The sequence below is a fragment of the Mytilus galloprovincialis genome, chromosome 12, assembly GCF_965363235.1.
Source record: "Mytilus galloprovincialis chromosome 12, xbMytGall1.hap1.1, whole genome shotgun sequence".
NCBI classification, from domain to species: Eukaryota; Metazoa; Mollusca; class Bivalvia; order Mytilida; family Mytilidae; genus Mytilus; species Mytilus galloprovincialis.
In genome coordinates, this window is record NC_134849.1 from 64,676,430 (window position 1) to 64,690,680 (window position 14,251).

The 14,251-nt window shown below is 32.5% G+C and overlaps 1 long non-coding RNA gene across 1 annotated transcript; it reads left to right on the forward strand.

The window, feature by feature from the left end:
• Positions 1-6,531: 6,531 nt before the first annotated feature.
• LOC143054583 (uncharacterized) lies at positions 6,532-12,342 on the forward strand. The gene is made up of 2 exons (XR_012971742.1): positions 6,532-6,791; positions 10,647-12,342. It is a non-coding gene; the product is annotated as an uncharacterized LOC143054583 (long non-coding RNA).
• The last annotated feature ends 1,909 nt before the right edge of the window (positions 12,343-14,251 follow it).

The following is a 14,251-nucleotide window of genomic DNA, read 5'->3' on the forward strand; positions in this document are numbered from 1 at the left end:
TACATGTATATGTTTTTATTATATTTTCCGAATGTAAATTGTACATTTCAATTTCTCCAAGGAAGAGTCATGAGCTGGCATCACTCACTTACATGGATTAATTTTGTCCTTGCTCAGAAGAGGGTTATTTTGAACATCTATCAACCTGTACTTCGTCTATCCATTTAGCAGTCAATTTGTTCCTCTATCTATAGTCATTGTAGACTAGTCCGATAGTGTTCTTACATTTCAAGACGTTCGTCTGTCACATGAATACCGCACCGGTAAAGTAAAAATATATCAAATTTATTCTATAGGGCTGCAAAGTAGGATCGTTAATATCCCGTCCGATTAGAAAGGTGTAGGTAGAATACTGTGTTTGCACAGTAATTGACTTTTGTATGGTCCGTGGTTGTTCTGTCTCTATCCAATATAATTTCCCTTTCAGTGGCATCGGAATTCTTCCCGCCCTTTATCCCTTTCGAATCCTTTGACTGTACTTCTCTATTGGTCTATGTCAAATTGTTCTCTTCATGTACATGCATTGCCATTAAAACGTAAAGCAAACAAAAACCAATCAATTAATCAATCGTATACACTCATTGGGCAGTACTACAAATAAAAGCTTACTGATATTTGGTGTTAGGCTTTTTATAGAAAACTGTCATTTACCTTGATCTTATATTCATGCAGATGCAACAAACAATTTAGAAAAATAATTTTGTCGATATCTTTTTTTGTTACGAAGGAGATGTACAGTGAATATGTTCCTTTGTTCTGCGGTTTGTATGATCTGCCGACAATTATATTGTTTGATTGCGAGTTTCTCTAGATCTGAAATGACTACTATTGCTTGTTTTTTAGCTGTATTTCTGTCACAAAGTGTTTTATCGGCATTCATCTATCATTGTAAAGATGCCGAAGGTTTCGCATGCCATTTACGCAGGTTCAACCCACCATTGGTTTTTTGAAATGTCCTGTACCTAGTCAGGAATATTAAAGCTGTTATCAAAATTTTATCAAATAGTTCGTTTCTATAATTGTTGTCGTTTGTGTTTTGTTGCACTTCGGTGTTCCTGTTGTTCGTTTGTTTTCCTATAATAAGTAATGGATTTCCCTTGATTTTTGGTTTGGAACTCGGATTTGTTTTTACTCAACCGATTTATGACTTTTGAACACCAGTATACTACTGCTGCCTTCAATTGACATGTTTCTGCAATAGTCAAAGACGCAACAACTGTTTGAATTGTTTTGATATCCGCATTTTGTTTGTGTGTTATTTTCCACTGGTTTGATTTGATCAATGCTGTAAAAAAGAGGAAGAAGATAAGGTGTTAGGAGCCTCTGGCCTTGGTTCGTCTTGTATGATTTTTAATTTTAGTTTCTTGTGTATAATTCGGAGTTTAGTATGACGTCCATTATCACTGTACTAGTATACATATTTTTTAGGGACCAGCTGAAGGATACCTAAGGGTGCAGGAATTCTCGCTACATTGAAGACCCATTGGTGGCATTCGGCTGTTGTCTGCTCTATGTAGCTTTGACACATTCCCCATTTCCTTTTCCAATTTTATGTGTTAAAATAGTATTAATATACAATGGAACACCCATGGAATTTTATAATTAGGGTCTAAATAGGGTTTACAGTTGAACAATGGGACAAATCCACGTTAAAGTTGTAAAAAACATAAAGAATAGAGACAAACATAGATCATTCATAAAAAAAAATAACATCAATGGGGAGCTATTGCAATGTAAATAAAGAAAAAAGAATAATAATACAATTTTTATAATGGAGAAAAACTACTTCTGACATTAAAGAAAAAAGAAAAGAAGAATCCACATCTAGCACCTCGAGAACTTGTCAATTTAATATAGTTATCCAGCTATTTTAATTTGTTTAGATATATTTATGTTTCATTGAACTTATTCACTTCGTTTTTATTTCCTTATTGAAATGTTTGTAGGCGTTTGCCAATCATTTAACATCATTAATATATATGTGTATATCACGCCTATCATTTTAAGTGTATTCATCATCCATTGAGACGGTACAATATTTAGTTCAATTGAAATGATGAATGAGTCAACAACAAAATTTATTGAGCAAGTGTTTAATTATAAATTTAAACCTTGGATGGTACTATTTCTGTGAAAAATATCAAGTTTGATGATTTCACACTAATTAGTTAAACTTACTGTACCAAGTCAGGAAAATATCTTATATCCGGTGTGTGTTGCATTGTCGTTTGGTTTTTAGTGCCCTTCAGTGTTATAGTTCCATGTATTTCGTAGTTTTCCTCTGATAGTTGATGTGTTTCCCTCGGGTTTACTTTGTAACCTGGATTTGTTTTCACTCAATCGAATTATGACTTTCGAACAGCGTTTTACTACTGTTGCCTTTATTTCCTCATAGACCTTGACGCTATTTATCTAGTGTTTCTCTTTTATGGACAAAATATAGTCAAATCAGAACTTTGATATAATTAGTGTTTTTGTTTGTTGAATGTGTTTACTTCTGTTATTGATACTCTTTAGGTTCACAGGGCATATTATCATGTTCTTTGATAATGTAATTGTTTAGGACTTCTGTTTGTTATAACTCAGGTAAGATACACAGTATCAATTTTTTTTTTATAATTTCATAACTTGTGATTCGCTTTATATTTGTTATACATGGTAACTCGACAAAACTGCACGAGAACAATGTACGTGCTGAGTTTTAGCCATTGTCTTATATTCACATACGTTGATACTTTATTTTCTGCAAAAATATTTTTATTGTTATTAATATCCAGATGCTAATATTTTTTATAACTATTATTTTACTTGCTGTTACATACAGTTGCAACTTTGTTTACCAAATTGCATGACTCTTTTGTTAATGAAGCATAGTTGTCTAAGATACTTGTAAACATTCCTGGATATCTGCCGTCCAGTGGAACATGTTTAACTATTGCTATAGTGGAATTTGGCTATGCAGATGGTTAAATAAGCAGGCACGTCCCGCTGTAATTAGTAAGTTGAATTCGATACTCCATAAAGGAAGAATTCTATGAACTCTTTATGTTGAAGGAACCCTTACAATAACTCATAAGGGTTCCGGAGGTTGCTATATTATATTCGAATCTTTTCCCTTTCTTTAGTACCTCTTATTCGATTAGGTCAAAATATTCAGCGCCTCAAGTGTTTTTATATTATTTTCGAATGTCAATGTCATGATTGTATATGCCAATTTCTTTAAGCATGAGTCCTTGGTTATCATCACTGGCTTAAATAGTAGAATTACGCACTTGTTCCAAAGGTGTATTTAACAACCTCTTTCCACATTCCATCGTTTGTCTATCAACCGGTCGATTTGTCTTTCTATCTCCTGACTTTGAGCCTTTCTATTAATGTTCATCCATTTGACCCTTAGTCCGTCTTAATTTCTGACATATTGTTAGCAAGATGTCTGATCTTTTTGAACATGTGGTACCAAGCTTGTTATTTATAAGCGATGCTACAGGAATTTGACAAGTATAATGACCAAGAACTTATTAACTTTATGTTTACCGCATACATATAAGCATTGCCACGAACTATTCTGAATCTTCACCAACCATCTGTAAAAAAAAAAAAACATAATTTATACCAATTATTAAATATTTGGGTTGTCCTCCCTATGTTTTAAGTCAAGGCAAGCACCCTTACCACGTGAACACCAGGGCGCGTTTTACACATTTTATTTCGATTTCTATCGAACAGCGGTATACTACTATTGCAGATATATATATTGCATATGTTAATTCTTGTGCATATTCTCCATTACTTTTTTCACATACAATCTTAAGGGGTAAAATTACTTGCTAGTCAATAACATTTTCAGAATAACTTACGTCCAATGTTTTTCGTAACATATATTATAAGTAATGACTGAAGTATAATGAGTTTTACTTATTTCTGAATATTTACTCCTTAAACGTTGCACTGTAACTGATTACATTGTGTATTTTCCATATGTGCAATTTGCGCACCCAATGTGCTTAACAGCATTATCATACTACGTGTACGTAGAAAAAAAAATGTTTTTTTTACATTTTTAATGTCATTGAAATACCGAGGAGCAATTTGCCTTTTGTAGATTTGAAAAATTGTTTATCTTTTAGTCTACATTTTCTGAGATTCAGATAATAATGTTTAAAATTTCAAACGGTCGTATATTGGTATGACGTTGGCGTGGTCGTCGTCGTCGTCGTTCGAAGGCATTTGATTTTCGCATTATAACTTTAGTATAAGTAAATAGAAATCTATAAAATTGAAACACAAGGTGTATGGCCATAAAAGGAAGGTTGGGATTGATTTAAAGAGTTTTGGTTCCAACAGTTTAGGAATCAGGGGCCTCAAAAGGCCCCAAATATGCATTTTTTCTTGGTTTTCGCACAATAACGTTAGTATAAGTAAACATAAATCGATGAAATTTTAACATAAGGTTTATGACCACAAAAGGAAGGTTGGAATTGATTTTGGGAGTTTTGGTCCCAACAGTTTAGGAATTAGGGTCCAAAAAAAGTCTAAAATAAGCATTTTTCTTAGTTTTTGCACAATAAGTTTAGTATTAGTAAATAGAAATCTAGGGAATTTTAACAATAGGTTTATGTCTACAAAAGGAAGGTTAGGATTGATTTTGGGAGTTTTGGTCCCAACAGTGTAGGAATTAGGGTCTAAAAGGGTTCAAAATTAAACTTTTTTGATTTCATCAAAAATTGAACTATTGGGGTTCTTTGATATGCCAAATCTAACCGGGTATTTAGATTCTTAATTTTTGGTCTACATTAAGGTCCAAAGGGTCCTAGGAATTAGGGTCCAAAAGGGTTCAAAATTGAACATTATTTGATTTCACCAAAAATTGAATTCTTACCATGTATTTAGATTTTGGATATTGGACCATAATAGGTAAATGTCCAATTTAAAACTTTTAAGTTTAAGTTTAAGTTCTTAGACCACATTCATTCTGTGTCAGAAACCTATGTTGTGTCAACTAATTAAATCCAACTTTGCCCATTCTGTTCAAGGTTCGACTTCTGCGGTTTTTTAGTTAATTAGTCCATATAGTTCATTTAAACAGATCAGTAGATGTCTTCTCGATAAGCTTGCCTTCACGATTCTGTACCAAATCTTTCATTATCTAATCGCAACATTTGACCTCCGTTAGGTTTTCCATCGCAATTTGTTTTTTGATATACAGAATGACATATAGGATCGTGAAGGAAGTCGTTGATTCTAATGATTCTTACAATTATTTTGTGTGAGCATAACTAAAATTTTGGCAAAAAAAAAAAAACTTGACAAAAATTAACGGATTTTGGAAGCCAAGGCAAGGTTAACAAAATGTTCTGTCTTTAAGTGCGTATAATATTTATTTAATAAGCTATTGGTTTCACCGTTTTGACTTACAACTACAACTTTTTAACTCTCCGTATAAATATTCAGTTTGTCAATCGCCTTTATCCAGATTTACTTTATGTTAACAAAATAAAACATGTACAATAAATGTGAATGATACAGTAATCTCTTACCCACGGGGGGGTCTCTTCCTATATAAAGGTATATACATATGTGCCGCTGGAATGGGTCCCTTTTTTGATCCGTCAAATATATCAATGGGGTGCAATTTTACCGAGGAAATATATCAATAGGTAGTAATTGACCGATTGTGATATATCAATGGGTGATAAATATATGAATGGGTTATGATTTCGCTGTGAAATATATGTATAGGTAGGGATTTCACAATTATTCAATATATGAATGGGGGTGTTTTTAAAATCCCAGCTGCACACCTGTACCCAAAATCCCATGTTGAGACCCCCCCGTGCTCTTACCCAAGTTACAAACTAGGTCATTCACCTGTGTAACATGTATGTACAGATATATTTATATTATACTAGTATAAAATAGAAAAACGAAATGTGGGACACAGCCCGAACAAAGCGCAGATAACTGCCGAAGTCCACTAATGTGTTTTCAACGAATCGATATAATCCTCTTTTGAAATAAAGAGGTTGTATTAAAGAGGCTGCTTATTTGTAATTACGCCATATACATGGTATAGATGCGCAATTTTACCCAAAGCAAGTGTAGCGTGCATTTAAAATTTCTAATACGTAATAAAGGGAAAACGGTACTATTTATTCTTCCATAGGCGACAATACTAGCATTTTTTAAATTTACCAGTTTTTATAATAAAAACCTGGATAAAACAGTTATGTGTGGTGTTAGTACTTTATTACTGTATTCTAAAAATTGAATCCGAATAGTATCATGACCAATTTCTAACGGAGCTTGTTTATGTTATCCATGCCCACCGTCATTTTGCACCAAATTTATGAAATTATGAAAGCCTTTTCGAATAATTCTCTAGAAAATATTTAAATGGGTTTTAAAATTTATATTTTAAATTTACACACTACAGTTATTCATAGATAAATAAAATAAATATATTGTACCTTTACATCCAATCACAGCTCTCCTAAGTTGACTTCCTTCGCCTGTCTTGGGTACACAAAAGGCAAACCTTATGCTGGGGAAATGTAATACTACCGTTTTCCCTATAACAAGGATGCAAGACATGGGTTTTTGTCATGATGAAGATGCACATAGTTGTTGACATGTAGCCGTCAACTTCATTTTATATTCGTAGGATATATGCGCTTTTTATCACGACAACCTTTCAAGATAGAGAGTTCGTGATTAACGAGGAATCTATTCAATAAAAGTGTAACAGGATAAAGTTGGAATCAACTCCTCTGAAGTGTAAATAGTTATCAAAGGTACCAGGATTAGAATTTAGTACGCCAGACGCGCGTTTCGTCTACATAAGACTCATCAGTGACGCTCATATCAAAATATTTATAAAGCCAAATAAGTACAAAGTTGAAGAGCATTGAGGATCCAAAATTCCAAAAATTTGTGCCAAATACATCTAAGGTAATCTATGCCTGGGATAAGAGAATCCTTAGTTTTTCGAAAAATTCAAAGTTTTGTAAACAGGAAATTTATAAAAATGACCACATTAATGATATTCATGTCAACACCAAAGTGTTGACTACTGGGCTGGTGATACCCTCGGGGACGAAACGTCCACCAGCAGTGGCATCGACCCAGTGGTGTAACAGACTCATCATCCATGATTTGATTGATAACACATTAGAACCTTAGATTAGAACATCTGTGTCTTTTGTTAAAAGTAAATTCCTGTAAAATAAAAAGAAAAAAGAAAAAAAACCTTATTTTGAATTCGTTATTAACCATTACTTAGTTTTAAATGACGAAAATTCTAATCTTAGCAAATTAGAAAAAAAAAGAGTTAGAATTAAATTCCCACCACTACCCTTAAATATTAAATATATTGATTTTTAAAAAAATGTTAAAATTTCGTTTTGATTTTGCAATAGTCTGAAAATTCTAAGATTATCAAAAGTTTGAATTTAAGAATAGCTAATTAGCTGTTTTTTGGGCGAAATTTTACAGAATTTTGAAACCTCAATGCTCTTCAATTTCGTTAGTTATTTGGCCTTTTTCCATGCTAAGTCTGATTGAATACTTGACTATCTGGGTAAAGTCTGAATGTTATCTGGAAATATGCTCGACGTGGTTAATTCTGGTTTTGAATAGTATTCTTGAATTGCTGTCAAGCATCTTTTTATTAAAAAATTATGAGTGATATCACCACAATTATAAAGTATCTGACGGTCGTTTTCCTGGAAAAATAGTTTTCGTTTAATCATTCATATGATAATATAAGCAAGAGCAGTTGCTGGGACAAAACTAATGTAGAAATGATCTAGACAACGATGGAACGACCATTTAACTTCAAAATTTTTTTTTTTTTCTTTACCAAAAAATATTGTGATCCCCCAATTTGGAGATAGTATATATTGTGATTAAACAGATGACAAAACAAGAAAAAAAAAAAACTGAATCCAAATTTCCCCATACCTTATATATATAGTGTTAAATTTAATTCTATTTCTATTCCAATGTTATTTTTAAACAATCATGGTCTATATAGATTTCTAAAACGAACCAATTATTTTCAAAAGGGATAGGCCGGGGTTGGAGGAAGGGAGGAGGGACTGGCCGATTACGATATATTTATACAAATAAAACCCGATTAACTTTTGATCGATCTTTTACTGGTCTTTTCCCTCCTCCCGAAACATACAATATGTAGGGGATTTTTTTTTTTGAGAATCAGTTGTCTAGCACATGTTGTTAATTATTATAAAAATAATGATAACAAACGACAATAAATGTCCCACAAAATGTACAATAAATGCTATATACCTGAAATGAAGCGGATTTCTTTTAAAGTAGAGAGACATAGGTGCAGAAAATTTTATTAGAAGATTTTCTTCCAAAAATAACTGATTTTTACAATCAAGGGGTAGATGTGTTGGGTTGTGGAAGAGGTTGATAGTACGCGCTTTCCAATGGAGCCGTCACTTTAAACACGTGTATTCAATGATCTATAAGCACGATCTAAAATATTCAAGATAAAGTTTTCAAAATTAATAATGTACATGTATGAAGTTATATTTTCCTATTTGTTTCATTTATGAAATAATCATTCAATCAAGAGTCTGGTTGTTCTTCGATAATTGTATATATGTTATTATAATTTTTCCATATTCCCCATGTGTGCCCATTGATTTGAAAAGAAGTTTATAACTAGTATAATGTTATTCCTAATATATTCTATCCTATTCTATTAAAATCTGTTTTTTTTTATATCCTATCATCTATTCTTTTCGGTTCTTTTATATCCTATCATTTTCTATCCTGTTCTTTTCCATTCTATTATATTCTAATCTATTCTAGTTATAACCAATCATATTACGTCTAGATGACACACAAACACGTGGGACGTTGTTTGTAAACAAACAGCATTATTCTGTAATATGACCACGAATTCATCTTACTTAATAATTATATTGCGTATAAGACAATCTTAAGTTAAGATCTTACAATAATATTGTGTACAAGACACACGACGTTAAGCTATATTACAATTCGGATTTCAAAAAACAAATAAAAGCATGAACTTCGACGAGTTTTAACATACTTCTTCGCGATATTGTCATAAGATATAATGAGTCATTTTCTAAAAATAGACATTCAGTGTTGCATATATATATAACACTTCTTATGAATCAACTATATATATGTAAATTGGACACTGCAAAGTAAGCTTTTTCTTGATAATATAAAAGTTTTAATATTTTTCAACAAATTTATATCATCTGATAACAGTTTATCTATAATATTATCTTTTATGCCCTGTGTTTTTACCTTAATTGTTAACTATAAACGTACAGTGTGCAACGACTAAACAACTTGATTGGAATATGTTAACATGGTTAAGGTCTTATCACTTTTTTAGTTTGGATACCAGAAATGTAAAAATAAAAAAAATTAGATAAACCGAAATTCAATATAAATCAAATTACTAATCATAGTTCATTGATACGGGATTCAATTAGTTATTTTGTAAAATCTTAATATTTTGGAGGTTGCATTTATAATCTGTTGTCTTGCATACCAGTTCTAACAGGGGTGATCTGAGCCGGATCACCCTAGTTTGAGTGTCTTTGTTATGCATGCTTTCCTTTGTTCTGTAACATTTTGGCGGGAATGGCAAATCCACTATAAAACTTATAATTAAATATACAATTATACGGAAAAGACTATCTATCAAAATTAACGTAGAAAACATCCAGTGTATATGCTAGGATTCGAACTCAAGACCTTTAGCATATCAAGCCACAACACAACCACTACACCATGACGACTGGATATGGACTATCAGTAATTTAACATACTTAAAGGAAGCAAGATGTTTTTATAAGTGGGGCTAGTTGGCAGACCTTTATTCAGTGAGGTTTAAACCCCTTTCGTTAATAAGTGAGTTGTCAGTGAAAAGTAAAATCACAAAAATACTGAACTCAGAGGAAAATCAATTCGGAATTGTTCAGTTTGATTTTACACTTTTTTAAAAGTGGGGCGAGTCGGTAAACAAGAGTGGGCGATTTTTTTTTCTTCAAAAAGTGGCGAGTTGACATTGTTTAATATCTACTTATCGTGTTCGGGGGTCAAACAGGGTATAAATCATAAAGTAATGTATAAAGTATATTATAATGGTTGTGTGGCGTTCTAAACTAGATTTTATGAATTGTAAATGGTTTTTCGTTTAATCTTAATTTTAATATTCAAGATAAAAAAGTGACCTTATCATACGTTGTCTTTTACCATTTTTTGGGTGTATGTTTCTCTTTGATCTTTGATGCTATCATAGACTTCTACTCATTGATGTATTTCAGATACACAGAGAGGATCATACTTTAGAAGGAAGATCTATTCTTATTGTTTTAATTGCTGATTCATGGACATCACTTTTAAATTCATATTATGCAAAATTCCATTTCTTTGAGTACGCACGAACATAAAACTGTTGGTAATTTAAGTATGTCCATTAGAGACTTATGTTAAGGACAAGACTTTAATTGTGTAATTTAGCTCTTTTTTGACGTTATATATGTATAATGATTCAAGACTTGGTACTTTTTTGATATATTGTTATATTGTGTCATTTCCAATCAGCTTAACTAACTTTAAATTCTTTTCAGAACAAGCTTATAGCCGCTTACAAGATGTTCCGTCAGATGCTGTAATTGATACTTTGACAGAAAAGAACCTGATGATTGCGTTGTTCACTTAGGGCTTTAATTGTGTCTTAGCATTGGGAACATTAGGAGTACTTTATACAATTTTCCCAGGGATGTGAATGGTCAGGTTCATGATCTTCTCATTAAATGGAAGAATTGCAATGAATCCAAGATGCTGAAACTAACAGTATACCGACTTATGGTAGCTCTAAAACATATTAAAGCAGCGAAAGAACTTAGTTTTGTGGAGAAAACATATGGTGTGGAAAAACACCTGATATGTTGTATGTTGTGTAAAAGAAGATAACAAAACATGTGTAAAGGTAGTAAGCAAATATGACTGGTACAACATAGTCTATTGATTCATAGACAATAGCTAGAAGTAAATTTATGTTCTGCTTCCCTATAATTATTTGATAATAAAAGGGTCTGTAAACAGATGCTGCAATCACGTTTTTTTAGTATTGCGAGTGAGAAAGTTCAAATTCTACATAATAAAACAAAAGCAACGTACGCTAGTGGCTTCATTTAATTCAATTATATAATGAACAATACGTTCTATAAGCAAGGACAGTTTTTCATTCATACTACTTCGAAAATTATGGAACCAAAAAAGGCTACCATTTTCGCCAATTATGTAAATAACTATTTCAACGTCAAACAAGATATATTTATAGAAACAAACCACCTTATCTTCTTTTTATGTTTGAAGTTTTGTGCTTGTTATCAACATGGTTGTTTTTCTGAATATCATTCCTAAACTGTGAACGCATGCACTGTGTGTTCCTTCAGTTCTAGTACACGTTGTAGCTCACCTGGTAGAAAAACCAAATTGAATTCATTTTGCATCTGTCATCCGTCTCCTGAATATCATTCCTAAACTGTGAATGCATGAACTGTGTGTTCCTTCAGTTCTTGTACACTAGTAATTTTAGCTCACCTGGTAGAAATACCTATTCAGTTTTTTATTATTATTTCGCGTCTGTCTTCCGTCGTCTGATAACTTTACAGTTTTATCCTCTGAAACTACTGGGTCAAATTGAACAATACTTAAAAAAAAATCATCATTTTTGTAATTAATTTGAAAAAATATGTCGATGATCCGCCTACTAATCAAGGTGGTCGACAGGGCTAAAAAAAAAGAAGATGGGGGGAAAATGCCGGTTTTGCCTATCATATAGAAAACCGCCATAAATAAAAATATTTTAAGGGGTCACAAGAGTTTAGAATGTTGAGCTGTACCTATTGTCTATTGAGGTCAAAACTGTCAGACGACTTTTTATAGAAGTAATTGCACTTACATGGTGTTTTTTTCCTTTCAATGGCAATGTCCATATCTTAAATACATTTTTGTTTCCACTATAACACAAATAATTGGAATATAGTTAAACTATCTGAGAATCCTTACCAAAAATCTTTTTGAGAACCTCTCGTTTTGTATCAGAGTATTGTTTTAGATTTCCCTAAGCATATCTTGAATATTGCCATTGATATATATGAGATTAGGATATCATTTTGGGATCTTTACTCGCAGTACCTCTAGTTTTACTGGGTTTTTTTTACTGTTTCTTCTGAAATTGTCTAATGTTGTATAGTAATAATATTGCACATGATTTTAATGTACATAACCCAATAATTAGTAAATTTACAAGTTTTTCCTTTTTAGTTTCCAAGCTTATATTTTTCAAAGGAAGAATAGAATGACCAATACCTTATTTTGTTTAGCATAAAACAGGGTATGCAGAATATTTGTCAATTATCAATACGTGCTGGGTTTTTTTCTTAACATGATGGAGTTGTATGTTGTAACTAGAGGCTCTAAAGAGCCTGTGTTGCTCACCTTGGTATATGTGAATATTAAACAAAGGAAGCAGATGGATTCATGCCAAAATTGTGTTTTGGTGTTGGTGATGTGTTTGTACATCTTACTTTACTGAACCTTCTTGCTGCTTACAATTATCTCTATCTATAATGAACTTGGCCCGGTAGTTTCAGTGGAAAATGTTAGTTAAAATTTACAAATTTTATGAAAATTGTTAAAAATTGACTATAAAGGACAATAACTCCTTAGGGGTCAATTGACCATTTCCGTCATGTTGACTTATTTGTAAATCTTACTTTGCTCAACATTATTGATGTTTACAGTTAATCTCTATCTATAATAATATTCAAGATAATAACCAAAAACAGCAAAATTTCCGTAAAATGACCAATTCAGGGAGAGCAACCCAACAACGGGTTGTCAGATTCATCTGAAAATTTCAGGGCAGATAGATCTTGACCTGATAAACAATTTTCTCCGTGTCAGATTTGTTCTAAGGGCTGCGGTTTCAGAGTTATAAGCCAAAATCTACATTTCACCCCTATGTTCTATTTTTAGCCATGGCGGCCATCTTGGTTGGGTGGCCGGGTCAGAGGACACAATTTTTGAACTAAATATCCTAATGATGATTGTGGCCAAGTTTGGTTTCATTTGGCCCAGTAGTTTCAGAGGAGAAGATTTTTGTGAAAGATAACTAAGATTTACGAAAAATGATTAAACATGGACTATAAAGGGCAATAACTTCTAAAGGGATCATCAGACCATTTTTGTCTTGTTGACTTATTTGTAGATCTTACTTTGCTGAACATTTTTGCTGTTTACACAGTTTATCTCTATCTATAATAATATTCAAGATAACCAAAAACAGCAAAATTTCCTTAAAATTACCAATTCAGGGGCAGCAACCTATCAACGGGTTTTCCAATTCATCTAAAAATTTCAGGGCAGATAGAAATTGACTTGATAAACAATTTTATCCTGTCAGATTTGCTCTAAATGCTTTGGTTTTTGAGTGATAAGCCAAAAACTGCATTTTACCCCTATGTTCTATTTTTAACCATGGCGGCCATCTTGGTTGGTTGGCCAGGTCATCGGACACAATTTTTAAACTAGATACCCCAATGATGATTGTGGCCAAGTTTGGTTTAATTTGGCCCAGTAGTTTCAGAGAAGATTTTTGTAAAAGATGACTAAGATTTACGAAAAATTGTTAAAAATTGACTATAAAGGGCAATAACTCCTAAAGGGATCAACAGACCATGTTAGCCCTGTTGACTTATTTGCAGATCTTACTTTACTGAACATTTTTGCTGTGTACAGTTTATCTCTATGATAATATTCAAGATAATAACCAAAAACAGCAAAATTTCCATAAAATTACTAATTCAGGGGCAGCAACCTATCAACGGGTTGTCCGATTCATCTCAAAATTTTAGAGCAGATAAATCTTGACCTGATTAACAATTTTACGCGTCAGATTTGCTCTTAATGCTTTGGTTTTTGAGTTATAAGCCAAAAACTGCATTTTACCCCTATGTTTTATTTTTAGCCATGGCGGCCATCTTGGTTGGTTGGCCGGGTCACCGGACACAATTTTTAACTAGATACCCTAATGATGATTTTGGCCATGTTTGGTTAAATTTGGCCCAGCAGTTTCAGAGGAGAAGATTTTTGTAAAAGTTAACGACGATGGACGACGACGGACGGCGGACGCCAAGTGATGAGAAAAGCTCACTTGGCCCTT